The 17,729-nt window shown below is 43.5% G+C and overlaps 1 long non-coding RNA gene across 1 annotated transcript; it reads right to left on the bottom strand.

The window, feature by feature from the left end:
* Nucleotides 1–709: 709 nt before the first annotated feature.
* On the bottom strand, nt 710–2,825 carry LOC143781219 (uncharacterized). The gene is made up of 3 exons (XR_013216626.1): nt 2,689–2,825; nt 1,827–1,971; nt 710–1,716 (listed from the first exon to the last, which is right to left on the bottom strand). It is a non-coding gene; the product is annotated as an uncharacterized LOC143781219 (long non-coding RNA).
* Nucleotides 2,826–17,729: the final 14,904 nt, after the last annotated feature.

The following is a 17,729-nucleotide window of genomic DNA, read 5'->3' as shown; positions in this document are numbered from 1 at the left end:
AAGGACACTGGATGACCGGCGGAGGATTTTCAACTATCGGCTGAGCCGTGCACGAAAATATGTGGAATGCACCTTTGGGATCATGTGTAGTCAGTGGAGGATCTTTCACACTGCCATCCAGCTAGATACGGAGACCGTTGACACTGTGATCAAGGCATGCTGTGTTCTCCACAACTACGTTCGGGACTACAGCACAGAGGTAGTTGAGGAGACGCAGCCGTCTGAATTAATTGCAGTGGACAACTTGGGTCAAGGCAGGCAATCCATCTCGGGTGTGCGTGTGCGAGAAACCTTCACTGACTACTTCATGAGTCCTGAAGGTGCCGTGCACTGGCAATACTCCTGTGCCGGTGTTGAGCAGCCTGAACAGCAGAGAAGATCCGACGCCTAACCCCCATCAAGATGTCAGCCTGTACAGAAGAGCAGATCGGATGGCTAACCCAAAAGCAATCAAGGCCCTTGTGTTCTTCATCAGTACAGCCGAGCAGATTGGATGTCTAACCCCATGCATTCAATGTCCTTTTGTTCTTTATCATTTAAAAAAATTTTTAGGAATTAATAAATAAGAATTTTGTTTGAAAAATCAAACCTTGTGTCTGCAACTTACTCTTTAGTCACTGACAGTTATTATCCCATTACTCACAGTTCATAATCTGCAAATTGAAATAAACTTTTTATAGAATAAGAAATTAACAGACATTTATGCAAATACAAATTTATTTTTTATGCATAAATAACACTGTGTACTACACATAAAAACAAAACGTCTTAAAATGACGTAGGTATTATAACACAAGGACAAACATTGTCCAGAACAGTCCATCTAGAATGGACGCTATCAAAACCTGTCAACAGGACAAAAGTGCATCAACAATTGATTTGTGAACAACCTGTCAACAGGACAGGGGGGTTTAGGAACTAAATAATCAAAATTGCTGGTACTCTGGCTCGTAACCATACCCCGGAAACATATCTTGCGACAAAATACTCGTGTTTTGGGAAAGATTATGCCCAGAACTTTGACGAGTTGGACAGTGGCTTGAATTATAGGCTTCAGCAGCGTCGGGCCTGTGTGCTGCATGGAAAAACCGTTGAGTAGCAGCTGCTGGTGGTGGTGGTGGCGGCCCACTTGGGATAGTAAATGCTTTCAAAATTCCCACAACTACATCTTGTGGAGGGGGGATTGGTGATGGGACAGCAGCACACATTAGAAGTGCATTAACTGCTGTCATGCACAGGCTCTGCCTGTCCCATGTCATGGACCTAAGGCGGCTAGCTACCACAGATCCAAATTTATCCATGTCATCTTGTGGAGATGAATGGTCTATTATATTTAGGGTTCGACTTGTGAGTGCTTCAATGGCACTAGCCGAACCATTATTTTTTTTCCCCTTCTTGGGTGCTGCCCTACCCATTGGCACAGGACGGGCAGAACCAGACCCCAACCCAGTGGGCCTTGAACCCCCAACAAAGGAGCTGGATGCAGCGGAAGAGGCAGCAACAACAGCGGAAGACAACACCGCCGCATCCGCCGAAGAGGGCGAAGTTGACACAGTACAGGTGGGGGACATAACTGCAGCATGCATGGAGGATGACTGCCTAGCCAAGGGTGGATTCGGTGAGGAGCAAATAGGATAGTCCTCCTCTCCATCACCCAGCTCCAGGCTGTTGTCTTCCTGTACCGGTGGGGTTTCGGCTCTTACATTGCCTTCAGTTCTGTACAAGGAATAAAAAAAGACTTTGTCAATACAAGAGTACTGTGAAACGTGGAAAATTCCAATAGTTATATATATATATATATATATATATATATATATATAACTTACCGCCGCAAATTTCTGCTTGTTAAAATGAATTGCAGCTGGTCTGCAAACGGCACCTTCTTTTTTGATGGCGAGCTGCCACTTTCTACCTTCTGGGCCTTCATAAATCTGTCGGTCACAGATCGCCAACGTTTTCTCACACCTTCCACTGAAATTGAACCATTGAAAAAAATTAGTAAGGAAATAGATGGTGGCCCAGTTCTAACGCATCGTCTACTACAGAATATGCCTGAACACGTAGTATATTGCACAGGACAAGTACTATATTGCCCAGCCACGTATGTCCACAAGTTTCACCAATCCCAAGTGGCACTGGACAGAGGGGATTTATGATCAGGTTGTGCAGTGATTTTGCAGAGACCGCTGACACGACAGGTACTGCTGCATCGAACTTGCCGCTTGCACTGTCAAGGACAGGGCGGGAGGTCGGAGGGTGAGAATAACGTTTTTTCCATTATTTTTTACTTTTCTTTGTACTATTGATGCTGCATACGCAGAATCTATAGTAAAAACATTGTCAAACAGGGTTAGGTGCATAACCAGAGTGCGTAACACCTCGCTTTGTTAACGATGTCATTAACCCTGTGTGAGGCATGACTAGAGGGGAGTATGGAACGGGCACTGACTGCGGTGAGGAAAGAGCGGCCATATTGATGCCAGTCTGAGCCCGTCGCACATTGGTTGTGGCAATGTTTGTGTGCTGTTTGCCACAACAAAACAGCCACTTGGATTACATGAAAGACAAAAGCCACAAACAATGAATATCCGTGACAGACAGATGGACAGACAGAAAGAGGGAAGTGACACAAATAGACAATTATATAGTACATACGTAATAAGAATAACACAAATTTAACATACTTACAAATAAGTTTTTGACCCGCTATTGGTAGCTGAGGCCACTGCGGATAAATTTCTGTTACGATGGCTGGCCAGGCATCACGTTTAGAAGCGGAGGCTTTGTACTCCTCACTCGCACGGTCCCAGACCGCAGGGTGTTTTTCTACCTACAATTTTGATAGATAACCAGTCACTACATTTGATAAAATTATTATTTTGATAAGAAATATAAAAAAATCTGTACACTACATGGTGCCACGATTCTAACGCAGCAGTTATTATACATATGTATTTCTGGATATAGTAGCCACATACTATGTAGCACAGTCCACGACATTTTGTAGAATACCCGATGTGTGAATACAGGCCACGCAGTACATAACAGTGTACACGCAGTAAATGCCGGCGTCACACTCGGCATAAGACAATACGGTCCGTATCGGTGACAATTCCCCAAAATATTGGTCCATATCTCCTCCGTAGGCAGGGTGTGTCAGCGTATTTAGCGCATGGCATCCTCCATATGTCATCCGTATGGCATCCGTATGCCTAGATTTTCTCGCAGGCTTGCAAAACTAACATACGGACATACAATGGATCCATGTGCTCCAAAAATAATAAAAACATACACACTCACTCTCTCTCTATCTATCTATCTATATCTATATATATATATATATATATATATATATATATATATATATATATATATATATGTGTTAGTGAGACACATATATATATATTTCATACAGCGGTAGTTAGCTTAAAAGCCGGTAATTCAATTCCCGACTTTTGCTATCTCCCTCCTAAACCCGACATGATATGTGACATGGTTACATACAGTAAACCATCTCATATCCCCATTTTTGGGCATATTTCACAATAATATTGTTAGTAGTGTGTATGTGCAATATTTGTGCTGTCTATCTACTAAATGAAAGGGGTTAATGGGGGAAAAAAATGGCGTGGGCTCCCGCGCAATTTTCTCCGCCAGAGTAGTAAAGCCAGTGACCGAGGGTAGATATTAATAGCCAGGAGAGGGTCCATGGTTATTGGCCCCCCCGTGGCTAAAAACATCTGCCCCCAGCCACCCCAGAAAAGGCACATCTGGAAGATGCGCCTATTCTGGCACTTGGCCACTCTCTTCCCACTCCCTGTAGCGGTGGGATATGGGGTAATGAAGGGTTAATGCCACCTTGCAATTGTAAGGTGACATTAAGCCTGGTTAATAATGGAGAGGCGTCAATAAGACGCCTATCCATTATTAATCCAATTTTAGCAAAGGGTTAAAAAATACACACACACATTATGTAAAATTATTTTAATGAAATAAAAACAAAGGTTGTTGTAATAATTTATTGAACCCTCAATCCATCTGAAGACCCTCGCCCTATGACAAAGAAAAATAATAAACCACCAATATCCTTACCCTCCGCAGCTCTGTTACGTCCAACGATGTAAATCCATCTGAAGGGGTTAAAATATTTTGCAGCCACGAGCTTTGCTAATGCAGTTATGCTCATGGCTGCAAAAACCCCGGAGAATGTAGGTAAAGTTGGTCAATGACCTATATTTACCTGCATTTGTGGTGAGTCGCCCTCTGCTGGCTGTTTCTAGATTGTGGGAACTTTCCTAGAAAGGTCCCAGGCTTGAGTTCATATGAGGACAACCAGCAGAGGGCGCCCTCTTATGAACTCGAGCCTGTGAGTTTTTTTGGCAAAGTTCCCACGATCTAGAAACAGCCAGCAGAGGGCGACTCACCACAAATGCAGGTAAATATAGGTCATTGACCAACTTTACCTACACTCTCCGTGGTTTTTGCAGCCATGAGCATCACTGCATTAGCAAAGCTCGTGGCTGCAAAATATTTTAACCCCTTCAGATGGATTTACATCGTTGGACGTAACAGATCTGCGGAGGGTAAGGATATTGTTGGTTTATTATTTTTCTTTGTCATAGGGCGAGGGTCTTCAGATGGATTGAGGGTTCAATAAATTATTACAACAACCTTTGTTTTTATTTCATTAAAATAATTTTACATAATGTGTGTGTGTATTTTTTAACCCTTTGCTAAAATTGGATTAATAATGGATAGGCGTCTTATTGACGCCTCTCCATTATTAACCAGGCTTAATGTCACCTTACAATAGCAAGGTGGCATTAACCCTTCATTACCCCATATCCCACCGCTACAGGGAGTGGGAAGAGAGTGGCCAAGTGCCAGAATAGGCGCATCTTCCAGATGTGCCTTTTCTGGGGTGGCTGGGGGCAGATGTTTTTAAGCCACGGGGGGGCCAATAACCATGGACCCTCTCCTGGCTATTAATATCTACCCTCGGTCACTGGCTTTACCGCTCTGGCGGAGAAAATTGCGCGGGAGCCCACGCCATTTTTTTCTGCCATTTAACCCTTAATTTGCCTTTAACCCTTAAAATTTAATAGCTACAGGCAATTAAAGGGTTAATGGGGAAAAAAATGGCGTGGGCTCCCGCGCAATTTTCTCCGCCAGAGTAGTAAAGCCAGTGACCGAGGGCAGATATTAATAGCCAGGAGAGGGTCCATGGTTATTGGCCCCCCCGTGGCTTAAAAACATCTGCCCCCAGCCACCCCAGAAAAGGCACATCTGGAAGATGCGCCTATTCTGGCACTTGGCCACTCTCTTCCCACTCCCTGTAGCGGTGGGATATGGGGTAATGAAGGGTTAATGCCACCTTGCTATTGTAAGGTGACATTAAGCCAGATTAATAATGGAGAGGCGTCAATTATGTCACCTATCCATTATTAATCCAATACTAGTAAAGGGTTAAAAAAAAACACACAGTCTGGAAAAAGTATTTTAATTAAATGATCACAACAGGTTTTTCACAATGTTTTTATTTGACGGCAAGTAACTGTTCTGGCTCCGGTGAGCCGGTGAGTCCGCGCAGCCGCAGTGAACACCGAACGAGCTGCCTTCGGGAGAACTCAGTATACAATGAACGAGATCGCTTTACGATCCCGTTCATTGTATCGGCGGCCGCGGTTTAGAGCAGCCGCATGTTATGTGGCTGCTCTAAACTGTAGATCATCGTGGGACACTCGTTTATTTGGATGCTGCGGAGGGTAGGTATATGTTGTGGTTTGTTTTTTTACTATTTTTTCTGACGAGGGATTCGTGGAATTGGGCGTATAGGTGAGTATGGGTTTTTTATTTTTTTATTTATTTGAGGTGGCGATCGGCGGGGACAGGTATGTATATTTTATTTTCACAGGTAACCACTGGCCACCAATGAATGTTTATAGGGGTGGGGTGGGGGGGTTAATACAGGCCACTGGCCACCAATGAATGTTTATAGGGGTGGGGTGGGGGGGTTAATACAGGCCACTGGCCACCAATGAAACTTTATAGGGAGGGGGAGGGGGAGGGGGAGGGGCATCGTGGATATAAAAAAAAGTGTTTTTTTGCACGCAGGAACAGTTCGATGTGAAATACTGCTCCCATCGAGCTGAGCCTGCGGCTACTATAGGGAATAGACATAGGCCGATGGGAGTAGTAGTAGTCTCATCGGCCTATGTCTGACAACACACATACACCACACACACGAACACACACAAAACACACACATAGACACTTACCACACTAATCATAAAAGGCACATCCAGCGCCATCCGGTCATACCAGTCCATGCTGGCAGCCATCATCCAGGAAGACGGATATTATCTTCCTGGATTATGGGATGCTCCTGGCATGATGGGATGGCTATGTGACTTCCGGTAGGCCGCACTGTGTACCTCCGCAAATCTGCTTGAATTCCGCATTTTTTTTATAGATTTGCGGAATTCAAGCGGTACAATACAAGTCTATGAGCACGGAATCGCCGCGATTCCGCAAATTAATGAACATGCTGCGTATTTTACCGCAAATCTTTTCCGCTGCGGAAAAATACTCAGTATGTGCACATAATTTGCGGTTTCCATTATAATTGATAGGATGCTTAATGTTAGCGTTTTTTTCGTGGTTTTATAGCGTTTTTATAGCGAAAAACCGCGAGAAAACCGCGATAAAAACGCTATGTGTGCACACAGCCTAAAAGGTCCATTTTATGTTTTTCAGACGTTATTTTTGTCCAGGTGCCTGCAAGGAAATAATCTAAAAATAGCATGTCACCTCAGGTACATTATTTATCTGCAGATACAGGGTTAATCTGCAGGCAAAAATGATTGGGGTATGTGCACACATTGTAGAAAAGTGTGTGGATTTTTCCACACTAATTTTGGTAAATCTGCAGGAAATCCGCACTGCGGATTTACTGTGGAATTACCGTGGATTTACCGCATTTTTTCCGCGTTTTTTGTGCGGATTCTACCTGCGGTTTTACACCTATTATTCCTATGATTCCTATTATGGAGCAGATGTAAACCGCTGCGGAATCCGCACAAAGAATAAACATGCTGCAGAATAAACAATGCAGCTTTTCCGCTCGTTTTTTTCCGCAGCATGTGCACTGCAGATTTTGGTTTCCATAGGTTTACATGGTACTGTAAACTCATGGAAAACTGCTGGGAATCCGCAATGGCCAATCCACTGCGGAGCCACAACAAAATCCGCAGCGTGTGCACATACCCTTAGAGTGCTTCCTGGCCACCTTAATGAAAGTGCAGCTACCAGGAGTACTTTATTTCCTCCCATGAGACATCAGCTTTCTGTCATGGAGGTGTACACACACACACACACACAGCAGCCACAGTCTTTTTTCACCATACTGTAAGCAGCGTCTGTAAGCACGCCCTGCAAGTATGATTGACAGCTCGCTCTACTGTGCATCTGTGCAGGGCGAGCTGTCAAAGTGCTGGGGCTTGCTTACATCCATTGCTCACAGCATAGTGGTCGCTGACTTCAAATGCCTTCTGTAAACTCCATAGCTAAAAGCTGGCGGCTTTTGGTAGGAAGCAAAATAATTTTCTCCCAATAAAATCACTTTCTGGAAACATTATAACACTAATTACCTGCAGATTAACCCTATATCTGCAAGTAAATAGTGACAGATTCTCTTTAAACAAGATGACTGTATTATAATAATGTAATTAAATTTAATTGTTATTAAAATAGCAGAAAAATAACATAAAAAATTCAAATTATGTACATTTTTATCATTTTTATGGAATATAAAATGCAGAAGTTGCTATTAGCTATATTTCTTTATGGATACATTTATTTTATTTACCTTTTATTTTCTACATTTTTTAAATGGTCTTAGCGTACCTGCAATTTCAAGGAAGAATTGAAGAAAATGGTAATTTTAGTCTTTGAAATTTGTTATGATCATTATATATAGCACTTATTTAGCAGAAGCGACAAATACAATTGTAAGATAAAGTCCCGCAAATCTGAAAAGTCACAGTTTGCTGAACTTTTAAGCAGAAACATGAGCTGAAAGGCACCTACCAAATTTACGATGTGCATAAACCTGTCCACTACTATTGATTTTTGCTCAACTTGAATTGCCATGGGCTTAGAACTAACAAGAAGATTCTTCCTATACTGATTGCTATTCGTTTACTGGTGACACAGGAATCTAATTCAAGTATGTGCTTTATCTGTCTTAATTTTTTCATAAAAATGACTGAAGTTTTTCCAAAATTGTAAAATTGTGTAAAAATATTTCTATAAATTTTCCAATAAGACTTAAATAGAAGGTCACTTATTTTTTTACGGAAATCGACAATACAAGTGAAGATAAGAAACTTTGTAACATATTTTAATAAAGAAAAACACTTCTTTTCCCACCTATTAATTACATATCTTCTTTATTTTATGATCATTCATTATCAAATGTTTCTCAAATTTGTCTAACTTCAGTGAGGGATGAAACATTACTAAAAAGTCAATAGGGAAATAGGGGGTGGGCGCTGGAGAGAGCCAAAAGCGGAAAGACACAAAGCAAAACTTTCTAGGTTGATAGTGCAGAGGGAAAACTGCTAAAAATGCAGGATGCAAGCCATATAATGACCAGAAATAGTGGTTTTCCTCATGCACACATATAACAGCTTATTCTAAAAAGTCACCAGTTACACTATTAGGCAATGTACACATGTTAAGTATTTGGTCAGTATTTTATATCAGCATTTATATTACATTTATTATTATTATTATTATTATTATTATTATTTATATCAGTATTTGTAAGCCAAAACCAGGAGGGAATAATCAGAGGAAAATTATAATAGAAACACGTCACCAATTCTGTATTTATCACCCACTCCTGATTTTGGCTTACAAATGCTGATGTCAAATACTGACCGAATTCTTAATGTGTGAACAACATGGCTTATGATTTGCTCTCATCTCTTATAAACTATATAAACATGTTTGTTTTTTTTAGTTAATCAATTATATGTTGCATCCACTTCTATATTCATTCCCTCTGTTTCTGCTTTTGTTGCCGGACAGCACTTCACCTTTTTTGGTGATGCCGTTTGGTGACCTATATAGTGAAATTTCAGTTAGATAAACACCAAAAGAGAATCCAACAAAGTAAAATAGAAAAGGCCAAAATACTTTATTAGACAATAAAAGCATGTACAATCAATAGAACGTGTGAAACATACAAAATATGTATTTATTAAAAAAAAAAAACAGAAAAACACCACAAATAGAACCATAGGTGGGTGAACCTTGGATGCAAGGTAATACGTATGTGTAAAAGTATAAATGACACATAAGTGTATAGCTTCAAGACATGATCATCCTGTCGCTGTAATATATACTACAGTTTGAAGAGAATAATAAAAGGGGCTAAAGCAGCATGCAGGACATGGTATGTATCATGTAATAATAATAATAATAATCTTTATTTTTATATAGCGCTAACATATTCCGCAGCGCTTTACAGTTTTGCACACATTATCAGATTAAAAGACAGGTAACTGCAAATAAGAGTACATACCGTATTTTTCGGGCTATGAGACGCATCGGACTATAAGACGCACCCAGGTTTTAGAGGTGGAAAATAGGGAAAAAAATATTTGAAGCAAAAAAGGTGGTAAAATATTTAATAACATAAACATACTATTATATGTGTTGTTATTATATATAATAGTATGTTATTATGTTGGAAGCTGCGGGTAGAAGATGGTGCTGCGGGACCAGTGTGGTGTCTGTAAAGTACTATATGAAGATGCTGGAGGGTGAGTATAAGAATAAGGGCACAGGGCTTATATTTAAAACACCACTCCAGCACTGAAAAATAACACTAGAGTGCTGCTTTAAGAACCCATAGGAGAACTATAACTCCCAGCATGTCCTGCAGATCCTATGGCATGCTGGGAGTTATAGTTCACCACAGAAGTGGCAGAGTGCTTTATTGTGTGTTTTAGTGACTAACCTTTTAATTGTGGCAGCCAGCCACTGTGGTGAGGTAAAATGCTGGAGCATCCCATCCCATGACACCACAAAGTGCTCTATCTTGCCTCTCCACAGCACAGGAGTAAGCTTGCAGATTGTAGTGTGGTGTTTGCAGGACCTGTGATGACATCAGAAGAGGGAGGGCTCTGTGCTGCCATGTGATGCTCCAGCCCGCTCACTCCTGACATCACACAGGTCCTTGTGCTGGAGCACTCAGCATCCACCACAGCCCCGGCAGGCAGGTATGCAGCGATCTTGTCCCCTCTGTCCCCTGATGCTGCCTCCTCCTCCACCAGACACACAGATCTCCCCAGCTGCTGCAGGAATCCAGCACTGGGAAAACCATGTGTGTCCCTGTGAAGGAGTAGCCATTTGCTGCTCCCTGCTTACTGCTCAGCTGACAGGTGGGCGGGGAAACAGCTAATGAATATTCACTGCACTTTAATGATCGGGACCATGTGGTTTCCCCAGTGCTGATTCCTGAAGCCAGGCAGGGACATTTTTCTGCCTCCTGCTTCCCAGTGCAATCCCACTCGCTGCTGCTCCTTCCCCACGATACATCCCTACCATAAGACGCACCCACACTTTCCTCCCAAATTTGGAGGGAAAAGAGTGCGTCTTATGGTCAGAAAAATACGGTATATGCAATACCTGGGCAGTAGCAAACAACACGTGTATATTAAACCACTAAGGCTATGTGCACACGTTGCGGATTGGGGTGCAGAATTTTCTGCACAAAATCCACATCCCCTGGCAGGAAATGCAGGTGCGGATTTGATGCATTTTTATGCGGATTTTGTGCGTTTTTGTTGCGGATTTTGTACGTTTTTTGTGCGTTTTTTACCCCTGCGGATTTCTATAATGCAAGGGTTCAGAAGCGTTGCAGTCCCCCACAAAAGAAGTGACATGCTATTTCTTTTGATCTTCAGCGTTTTCCGCGTGGAATTTTCCGCACCATTTGCACAGCATTTTTTTTTCTATTTATTTACATTGTACTGTAAATCACTTTGCGGAACTGCAGCGCTTCTGCACGGAAAAAAACACTGCGGATCCGCACTAAATCCGCATCGTGTGCACATACACTAACAGTGTTTGCTTAGTAACATTTATATGCATTATGCCCAATAAGTATCAATATTGCTTGTTGGAGTGCACATCCCAAACATAGTCTGCAGGAGAAACCATACATACTACCTAAGGCCTGTTTCACACGTCAGTGGCTCCGGTACGTGTGGTGACAGTTTCCTCACGTACCGGAGACACTGACACACGTAGACACATTAAAATCAATGTGTCTCTGCAGATGTCAGTGATTTTTTGCTGATCGTGTGTCCGTGTGCAAAACACGGAGACATGTCAGTGTTCGTGGGAGCGCACGGATCACACGGACCCATTAAAGTCAATGGGTCTGTGTAAACACGTACCGCACACGGATGCTGTCCATGTGCCATCTGTGTGCTGTCCGTGTGCGTTTTTCCTGTCATAGGGTTAAAATTGTAAAAATTGTTGCAATAAATAGACACGGACACACGTACAGCACACGGACAGCACACGGACAGCACACGGACCTTAAAAAGTACTCACGGACATCACACGGATCCCACACGGATGGCCTACATGAGCACACGGACACGGATAACTCCGGTACCGTTTTCTACAGTACCCGAATTAACTGGACATGTGAGACTGGCCTAAGGAGGTGAAGTAATCAAGGCACTCACCACACCTGCTGCACGTTTCGTATTGAAATGCTTTGCTCAGGGTTTGTGGAATGCTGGTGGGGTGAAAATGTAAATGTTCTCAAACCAATCGCAAGGTGAGAGCACTTATATGATAAAATAGCATTCATCTGTGTCCAGATTATTCAGCCATTGCGATAAGACTGTCACAATGGTAACGACCGAGTGAGGACAAACCGGGATGCAGTAGAAGGTGCTGCTTTGTTACCGGCCGGAGTGCTGGCAGTAGATGCGAATGATGTAGAAGGAGGAAACCCAGTATGGCACTGGAAGTCGACTTAGGGTCCCTTTCCACTTGCGAGAGAAAAAATGGTCCGATTAATGGACCGAAAAAACGGAGGAAAATCGTGCGAGTGTCATGCGCGTGTCATGCGAGTGTCATGCGATTTTTTAATCGCAACATCCGTATGACATCCGTATTGCTGTCCGATTTTTACGCACCGGTGTCCTTTGAAAAGCCGGCAAATCAGTGCTGTGTACAGTAAAATCACACTGACAGGTTAGAATAGAATAGATATATACACATAGAATGTGTATATATACATATATATATATGTCAGTGAGACACCTATATATGTATATTTATATTTAATGCAGCGCTAGATAGCATTAAAGCCGCTAATTCAATTGCCGGCTTTTGCTCTCTCCTTCACAATCCCGACATGATATGAGACATGGTTTACATACAGTAAACCATCTCATATCCCTTTTTTTTGCATATTCCACACTACTAATGTTAGTAGTGTGTATGTGCAAAATTTGGCCGCTGTAGCTGCTAAAATAAAGGGTTAAATTGCGGAAAAAATTGGCGTGGGCTCCCGCGCAATTTTCTCCGCCAGAGCGGTAAAGCCAGTGACTGAGGGCAGATATTAATAGCCTAGAGAGGGTCCATGGTTATTGGCCCCCCCCCGGCTACAAACATCTGCCCCCAGCCACCCCAGAAAAGGCACATCTGGAAGATGCGCCTATTCTGGCACTTGGCCACTCTCTTCCCACTCCCGTGTAGCGGTGGGATATGGGGTAATGAAGGGTTAATGTCACCTTGCTATTGTAAGGTGACATTAAGCCAGATTAATAATGGAGAGGCGTCAATTATGTCACCTATCCATTATTAATCCAATTGTATGAAAGGGTTAAAAAAACACACACACATTATTAAAAAGTATTTTAATGAAATAAACACACAGGTTGTTTTAATATTTTATTGCTCTCTCAATCCAACTGAAGACCCTTGCTTGGCAAAATAATAAACCAACAATATACATACCCTCTGATGAACTGTCACATCCCACGAAGTAAATCCATCTGAAGGGGTTAAATCAATTTACAGGCAGGAGCTGTGCTAAAGCACTCGCTCGTACCTGTAAACCCCGGGTGCTAAAAGGAAAGCTGGGTGATCTGTACTTACATTGAGTCGCGGTGAGGCACCCTCTGCAGGATGAACTCACATGAACTCGAGCGTGGGAACTTTTCCAAGGCTGCAGTTCATGAGAACATCCAGCAGAGGGCGCCTCACCGCGACTCAATGTAAGTACAGATCACCCAGCTTTCCTTTCAGCACCCGGGGTTTACAGGTACGAGCGAGTGCTTTAGCACAGCTCCTGCCTATAAATTGATTTAACCCCTTCAGATGGATTTACTTCGTGGGATGTGACAGTTCATCAGTAGGTATGTATATTGTTGTTTTATTATTTTGCCAAGCGAGGGTCTTCTGTTGGATTGAGAGAGCAATAAAATATTAAAACCTGTGTGTTTATTTCATTAAAATACTTTTTAATAATGTGTGTGTGTTTTTTTAACCCTTTCATACAATTGGATTAATAATGGATAGGTGACATAATTGACGCCTCTCCATTATTAATCTGGCTTAATGTCACCTTACAATAGCAAGGTGACATTAACCCTTCATTACCCCATATCCCACCGCTACACGGGACTGGGAAGAGAGTGGCCAAGTGCCAGAACAGGCGCATCTTCCAGATGTGCCTTTTCTGGGGTGGCTGTGGGCAGATATTTGTAGCCAGGGGGGGCCAATAACCATGGACCCTCTCTAGGCTATTAATATCTGCCCTCAGTCACTGGCTTTACCGCTCTGGCGGAGAAAATTGCGCGGGAGCCCACGCCAATTGTTTCTGCGATTTAACCCTTTAATTTCATAGCTAGAGCCCCCAAATTTGACACACAGACACTTCTTACATTAGTGAAGAGGAATATGTAATAAAAGAAGGGATATGAGATGGTTTACTGTATGTAAACTGTTATGATCCCAATGGCAAGGATCTCAGAGATTACAGCAAAAGTCTGCAAACATAAATACCAGCTCATAGGGACGTGGTAACTAGGCTGACCATATATCTGATCCTAGCACAAACACTAACAGTAGCCGGGGAACGTGCCTACGTTGATCCTAGACGTCTCGCGCCAGCCGGAGAACTAACTAACCCTATCAGGGAAAAGAAGACCTCTCTTGCCTCCAGAGAAAAGACCCCAAAGTAATACAAGCCCCCAACAAATAATAACGGTGAGGTAAGAAGAAAAGACAAACGTAAGAATGAACTAGATTTTAGCAAAGAGAGGCCCACTGACTAATAGCAGAAAATAGTAAGATGACTTATATGGTCAGCAAAAAACCCTGCAAAATATCCACGCTGAATATCCAAGAACCCCCAAACCGACTAACGGTGAGGGGGGAGAATATCAGCCCCCTAGAGCTTCCAGCAATATCAGGAATCACATATTGTACAAGCTGGACAAAAATATGAACAAAGCAAAATAACAAAAAATAAGAAAGCAGGACTTAGCTTATCTTGCAAAGAACCAGGACCTGAAGACAGGAGCAAACAGAAATGAACTGATTACAACGATGCCAGGCACTGGACTGAGAATCCAGGAAGTTTAAATAGCAACACCCCAGGCCTAACGAAGCAGGTGAGTACCAACCTGGTAAAAGACAATCCAAGTGCCAAATCACTAGTGACCACAAGAGGGAGCCAAGAAGTATAGTTCACAACAGTACCCCCCCTTTAAGGAGGGGTCACGAACCCTCACAAAGACCACCAGGGCGACCAGGATGAGCAGCGTGGAAGGCACGAACCAAATCGGCCGCATGAACATCAGAGGCGGCCACCCAGGAATTATCCTCCTGACCATAGCCCTTCCATTTGACCAAATACTGAAGCCTCCGTCTAGAGAGACGAGAATCCAAGATCTTCTCTACCACGTACTCCAACTCGCCCTCAACCAACACCGGAGCAGGAGGCTCAACAGCAGGAACCATAGGCACAACGTACCGCCGCAACAAAGACCTATGGAACACGTTGTGAATGGCAAACGACACCGGAAGATCCAAACGAAAAGAAACTGGGTTAAGAACTTCCAAAATTTTATAAGGACCAATAAAGCGAGGCTTAAACTTAGGAGAGGAAACCTTCAGAGGGACATACCGAGAAGACAACCAAACCAAATCCCCAACACGAAGTCGGGGGCCCACACCGCGGCGGCGGTTGGCAAAACGCTGAGCCTTCTCCTGTGACAACTTCAAGTTGTCCACCACATGATTCCAAATCCGCTGCAACCTATCCCCCACGGAATCCACCCCAGGACAGTCAGAAGACTCAACATGACCCGAGGAGAAACGAGGATGAAAACCAGAGTTGAAGAAGAATGGTGAAACCAAAGTAGCGGAACTAGCCCGATTATTAAGGGCAAACTCCGCCAATGGCAAGAAGGTCACCCAATCATCCTGGTCCGCAGAAACAAAACATCTCAAATAAGCCTCCAGTGTCTGATTAGTTCGCTCCGTTTGACCATTAGTCTGAGGATGGAAGGCAGATGAAAACGACAAATCAATGCCCATTCTAGCACAAAAAGATCGCCAGAATCTGGACACAAACTGGGACCCTCTGTCGGACACGATATTCTCTGGAATGCCGTGTAAACGAACCACATTCTGAAAAAACAAAGGAACCAGATCGGAAGAGGAAGCCAACTTAGGCAAGGATACCAAATGGACCATCTTGGAAAAACGATCACACACCACCCAGATGACAGACATTCCCTGAGACACCGGAAGATCAGAAATGAAATCCATGGAAATGTGTGTCCAAGGCCTCTTCGGGACGGGCAAGGGCAGAAGCAACCCGCTAGCACGAGAACAACAAGGCTTAGCCCAAGCACAAGTCCCACAGGACTGCACAAATGACCGCACATCCCGTGACAAGGAAGGCCACCAAAAGGACCTAGCCACCAAATCTCGGGTACCAAAAATTCCCGGATGCCCTGCCAACACCGAGGAATGAACCTCGGAAATGACTTTGCTGGTCCATTTATCAGGAACAAAGTCTGTCGGGTGGACAAGAGTCAGGTCTACCAGCCTGAAATCTCTGCAACACACGTCGCAAATCAGGAGATATGGCCGACACGATTACTCCCTCTTTAAGAATACCAGCTGGCTCCGAGACTCCAGGAGAGTCAGGCACAAAGCTCCTAGAAAGAGCATCAGCCTTAACATTCTTCGAACCAGGCAGGTACGAGACCACAAAGTCAAAACGAGAGAAAAACAATGACCAACGAGCCTGTCTAGGATTCAGGCGCTTAGCAGACTCGAGATACATCAGATTTTTGTGATCAGTCAAGACCATTACACGATGCTTAGCACCCTCGAGCCAATGACGCCACTCCTCAAATGCCCACTTCATGGCCAACAACTCCCGATTACCAACATCATAGTTCCGCTCAGCAGGCGAAAACTTCCTAGAGAAAAAGGCACATGGTCTCATCACAGAGCAACCAGAGCCTCTCTGCGACAAAACAGCCCCAGCACCGATCTCAGAAGCATCCACTTCAACCTGAAAGGGAAGTGAGACATCAGGCTGGCACAAAACAGGCGCCGAAGTAAACCGGCGCTTCAGCTCCTGGAAGGCCTCCACGGCTGCAGGGGCCCAATTAGCCACATCAGAACCTTTCTTGGTCATATCCGTCAAAGGTTTAACAACGCTAGAAAAAATAGCAATAAAGCGACGGTAGAAATTAGCAAACCCCAAGAACTTCTGAAGACTCTTAACAGACGTGGGCTGAGTCCAATCATGAATAGCTCGGACCTTGACTGGGTCCATCTCCACAGCAGAAGGGGAGAAAATAAAACCCAAAAAGGAAACCTTCTGCACTCCAAAGAGACACTTTGAGCCCTTCACAAACAAAGCATTATCACGCAAAACCTGAAACACCATCCTGACCTGCTTTACATGAGAATCCCAATCATCCGAGAAAACCAGAATATCATCCAGATAAACAATCATAAATTAATCCAGATACTTCCGGAAGATATCATGCATAAAGGACTGAAACACTGAAGGAGCATTAGAGAGCCCAAAGGGCATCACCAAGTATTCAAAATGACCTTCGGGCGTATTGAATGCAGTTTTCCATTCATCTCCCTGCCTAATGCGCACAAGGTTGTACGCACCACGAAGATCTATCTTGGTGAACCACTTGGCACCCTTAATCCGAGCAAACAAGTCTGACAATAGTGGCAAAGGATACTGAAACTTAACAGTGATTTTATTCAGAAGCCGATAGTCTATACAAGGTCTCAAAGACCTGTCCTTCTTGGCCACAAAAAAGAATCCCGCACCAAGAGGGGAAGAGGATGGACGAATATGTCCCTTCTCCAAAGACTCCTTGACATAAGAACGCATCGCGGCATGCTCGGGTACAGACAAATTAAATAATCGTCCCTTAGGAAATTTACTGCCAGGAATCAAATCTATAGCGCAGTCACAGTCCCTATGAGGAGGAAGATCACTGGACCTGGACTCACTGAATACATCCTGATAGTCACACAAGTACTCAGGAACCTCTGAAGGAGTAGAAGTAGCAATAGACACCGGCGGAGAATCGCAATGAATTCCCTGACAACCCCAACTCGACACAGACATAGCCTTC

This window comes from Ranitomeya variabilis, chromosome 6 (genome assembly GCF_051348905.1).
Source record: "Ranitomeya variabilis isolate aRanVar5 chromosome 6, aRanVar5.hap1, whole genome shotgun sequence".
In the NCBI taxonomy this organism is placed as follows: Eukaryota; Metazoa; Chordata; class Amphibia; order Anura; family Dendrobatidae; genus Ranitomeya; species Ranitomeya variabilis.
The sequence above is the reverse complement of the archived record's forward strand: the minus strand, read 5'-3'. Positions and strand labels throughout refer to the sequence as shown.